A 4,837-nucleotide genomic window follows, 5' to 3' on the forward strand; every position below is an offset into this window, starting at 1 on the left:
TGGTCTCTATACACACATGACCATGGCTTTGACAGACTGGAAGAGTCCATAGGGAAGCCAGGGTTGACAAGAGGGCTGGAAACCATAAAATATATTAATAATACCTGACACTTAGATGGTGCTTTAAGGATTACAGAATGTTTTACATACACTCTATTACATATCATCTTCACAACATTCTGTAGTAGGCGTTGTGCGTATTATTGTCTTCATTTTAAAAACAGAGAAATTAAACCTCATTGAGATCGAGTGACTTGCCCATAACCGTGTAGTTAGTATCAGAAATAGGATTCAATCCAATATGTCTCTGCTCTAGGTTCGGGCTCTTTCTGCTCTATCAGGCTGCCATCATTTGAGAATTGGCTGAAGACGTGTCATGGACCCATTCACATACACTCTGTGAAGTTCTTGTTCTGGGCTCAGTGGAAGTCCCTTTCCCCAGAAACCATTTTTTTCCCCCCTTCCATATGAGGAAACTGCTTGGAGTGGTGGTGGCAGCTTCCTCCTAGGAGCTCTTCAACCAGAGGCTGAGTGACTATTTGTCAGGTGTGTTGTACTAGAGAATCCATTTGGGAACAGGCTAGTTAGATCCCATCCAACTATTGTTCTGTGTTTCTGTGAGACTACCTGGGGTTCAGAACTGAGCATTCAGATATCTCATATCTGACTGGGCTTTGTCCTTGTGGTCTTAAGAATTGGAACCCATAGGGAGGACAGCAGAAGCAGGGGCATTAAAGCTCATAGGCTGGGCATACCCACTTTCCAATGCCACTTGGATTCTTACCCTCCCACACTCCCTTAATCAAGTTTTGTCTTAGAGTGCAACCTCCTCTCTCTAGGAATCTGCACCTAGACACTGCCCCCCCCCCCAGTCCTCCCAGATATTCACAGCTGAACATTACCCCACTCACTCACAACACATTACACTCTCTCACACCTTCTGAGTTGCCATACTCTTTACATCATTTTTCTAACCACATTATACTCTACTCTCAACTGCACACTCTGTTTTGTGGGTTTTTCTGTTTGTTTGTTTGTTTGTTTTTAGGCAACTGGGGTTAAGTGACTTGCCCAGGCTTACACAGGTAGGGAGTGTCAAGGGTTTGGCCTGAAGCCACATTTGAACTCAGGTTCTCCTGACTTCAGGGCTGGTGCTCTATCCACTGCACCACCGAGCTGCCCCACAACTGCACACTCTGTCCAAGTACCCAAGACTTGGCTTCCTAATAAGACTAATGCTGGGGTTGGAAAAGTGTCCTGATTCATTATTCCTTTGTGGTGCAAGGGGTTCCTAATAACTGAGCAGATGCGAAATCATAGGAGCATCAGTGTGTGTTGAAAGCCATCTGTCCCCAGCCCAATGCCCTCATTTTACAGATTTGGAAACTGTGGCAAGATTTGAACCTAGGTCTTCCTGACTCCAAGCCCAGTGCCCTCTTCATCAAACCAAGCCTTGCTGCTACCTTTTAAATCTTCAGAGTCGATGTGTAGGGGATATGCTAATGCAGTCTCTGCCTGTAAGTGGATGAAGGACTTGTGGAAGAACTTTGAGGTTTGTGCTGCTTAGCTCCAGGGGCAGAATTCTGTAGGAACAAAGAGTTAAGTTGTACAAAGGCCCATTTCAGCTCAATCCCCCCAACAATTGGGGGTACTCTACAATGGAATGGACTTTTTAGAGAGGAAGTGGACTCCCAAGCACTAGGGGGAATTTCTTTTTTTTCTTTTCCTTTTTTTTGGCTAGGCAATGGGGATAAGTGACTTGCCCAGGGTCACATAACTAGTAAGTGTCTGAGGCTGGATTTGAACTCAGGTCCTCCTGACTCTAGACCAGCGCTCTATCCACTGCGCCACCTAGCTGCCCCAGAATTTCCTTTTTTTTTTCATTTTATATTTAGGTGTATTTTGTATTCAGTTAAATGTTTATATGTTGTTTCTCTAGTTAGAATATAAACTTTGTATCACCTGTGCCTAACAAAGTGGCTAGCACATAGTAGATGTTTAATACATGCTTGTTAGTAAATTGACACTGGGGGATTCCCAGTGGAGGCTCAATGGACAGGTGTTGATGATGTGCTGTAGGGATTCCTGTCCTAGAAAAAGTTGGACCAAATGACCTATGAACTCCTTTCCATTTTTTGAGCTTCTTAGTGGAGAAAGAAGGGAAGCAGGGCCATGGTATGGAGGGCTTGAGGAAGGATGCCAACCAGAGGAGAAAGAAACAACCTCAGTAGATCAGCTTTACCTTTCTCAGTTCTGTGTTTGGGCAGTGGGCCACCCATCTGGCTAGCCAGCCCTGGGCCTCCTGGGAAAGACTGAATTGGTCCCCACCTGCATGGGAAAGAGCAGTTCGCCACTTTCCCGCTGCGTTTGAACCTCAAGGGACTGGGCTTTGGGCAATTTGGTCTTGGCAGACCCCACTTCCCACTTCTAGTAGACAAAGCTCCAAGGGCTTTGTGGACATTAAACAGCTTTGTGCAAAACTACCCTGGGATGCATTCAATGAGAGTGATTTAGAAACATATGGATCACATTCCTCTGAAAGTTAGAGACCCTGAGTAAGAACAGGCAAAATGTGGCTTGGGCTTCGTCAAACTCAAGTTGCCTTGGAAACCATTTAGGGGAACCTAATACAAAGGTCGAGTTTCTCTCCCATCTCAATTTACATTGTCTTTTCTTCTTTCTGGTGGCATCCCCTCCCTTCCATGACCATATTTCAGGAGCCTTCCATGGCCACTCCAGCTCACCGTGATCTCTCTTCTCTGAAGTCTTAGGGCATCCCTCATTGGGTCTGAGGAGGTACCACCTCACCCTGTTAGCTATGTCTGGGCTCCCCAACCACACTGGGAACTCCTCAGCAGACAGGGACCTGCCCTTTCAACTTTGTGCACAATGGATTGTTGGTGTTTGGTAGATAACAAGGTAGGATCAGAGCTCTGACCTGGAGAAGCCTCGGAGACCATCTGCTCAAACCTCTTCATTTTACAGATAAAGAAACTGAGGCCCAGGGATATTTAGAGAGCTAGAAGTTATCTCAAAGGCTATCTAGTCAACTTCTCTCTCTAGGAAATTGAGGCCCAGAGAGATTATAGAAAGGATTAGAAGGTTATAGGAGATATAGAGCAGGAAGAGAGATTGGGTGCCATCTGGCCCAACCCCCTCATTTGAAAGATGAGGAGATTGAAGCCCAGAGAGGGCAAGTACCTTATCTATAGTCATACAGATGGCAGGATTTAAACACAAGTCCTCTGACTCCGGGACCAGTATGCTTTAGATTGGCCGTGACGTCTCCCTTCATTTATCAGTGTCTCTGTGCTTTCATTTAATGGAGACATTTCAATAGATGCTTTCTGATATCCCTTCGACCTTTAAAAAAAATTCTGTGATTCATGGATCTCTCCATAGGAGCACCTCTTTGACCCTTGAGTCCTGGTTTTGGTCTCTGGTTGGAGGCATGGTTCTTGGAGTTTTCATTCTTATTTCATTGCTGTTGTTCAGTCATGGCCTACTCTCTGTGACCCCATTTAGGACTTTTTTTAAAAAATCACAGACATTTTTATTAACAGATCATTAGAAAAACCTCTAGTAGAGACCTTTAGTTGATCCTTCTAGTAAGCCTACTGATCTGGTCTTCCTTGTTACCAGCATCTCCACCTTCCACAAAATGTGTAGTCTATTTCTTCATTACGCCCCTGGAGAAGATCGTTTGAAGGTTCACAGGAAGTTGTTGGCAGCTTGGAAGTGCTTGCCAACAGTGTAGATCTCATGGATCAAGTCTTCCATGCAGAGAATTCCATATTTACCAAGAGATTTTGCAATAAGGGTATTACCAGTCAAGGCAGTTCTCTATTTCTTGATCTTACAATAACAATGTTTGTAAATCAAGTCATTGACAGACTTCGGGTTTGGGTAACCCCATGCACTGTATGATTCCACAATCCTCAGCATGTTAATTGAAACCCTGTTAAGCTTAACAAAAGTGCCATTGAAGATTTGGCCAAGACAAAGAAGCTACAATACTTTTCAGATCTTTGATACCTCTGATTCTGATCACAAAAGCTAACTGCGGTTCAGTGGGTACGTAATAGCTGCCAGCTTTATGTGACATTCTGGCCAACTAGATTTTGCTTCTGAGCCTCTGTCTGTACTCCTGATGGAAGCCTTCAGCTTTTTCATAGATAACCTTTCTCCATATTTTACAGAGCTTTTTTATAACCATCTTCTTCTTCAGACATTTGGCCTTCAGAATTGCAAAAACCTTTTGCTTTTTCAGAAAAGATTCTGGAATGGATTGTAGCTTTTTCTTTTCTTCTACACCCTCCATGATTCTAGCTGGAAAAAGAGCCCTTTTGGGGTATGCTTGGCAAAGATGCCAGAGTGGTTTGCCATTTCCTTCTCCAGCTCATTTTACAGATGAGGAAACTGAGGCATACAGGGAGAGGTGATTTACCCAGGATCACACAGCTAGTTAAGTGTCTGAGGCTGGATTTGAACTCAGGTCTTCCTGACTCCAGGCCTGGCACTTTATCTACTATAATACCTAGCTGTCATCAGAATAGATGGGGGGGAGAGGGTGTTTCTATTCTTTATATCTATATGTGTGTGTATTATATATAATCTGTGTGACCTTGGGCAAGTCATTTCCCTGATCTGGATCTCAGTTCCTAGTCTATACATGCTGTTTTCCCTTATAGAAGTAAGCTCCTTGAGGGCAGAAAATGTTTCCTTTTTTACTTTCTATGCCTAGCACCCAGCACAGAACCTGGCACATAGTGAATTCTCAATAAATACTTTTTGATCGATTGATTGGTCTTTTCAATGAAGGGTCAGGATGACATGA

At 43.9% G+C, this 4,837-nt stretch overlaps 1 pseudogene; it reads right to left on the reverse strand.

Annotated features, from left to right (window-relative positions):
- Positions 1-3,592: 3,592 nt before the first annotated feature.
- LOC114049600 lies at positions 3,593-4,333 on the reverse strand (annotated as a pseudogene).
- Positions 4,334-4,837: the final 504 nt, after the last annotated feature.

This window comes from Vombatus ursinus, unplaced genomic scaffold (assembly GCF_900497805.2).
Source record: "Vombatus ursinus unplaced genomic scaffold, bare-nosed wombat genome assembly UNPS02003292.1, whole genome shotgun sequence".
NCBI classification, from domain to species: Eukaryota; Metazoa; Chordata; class Mammalia; order Diprotodontia; family Vombatidae; genus Vombatus; species Vombatus ursinus.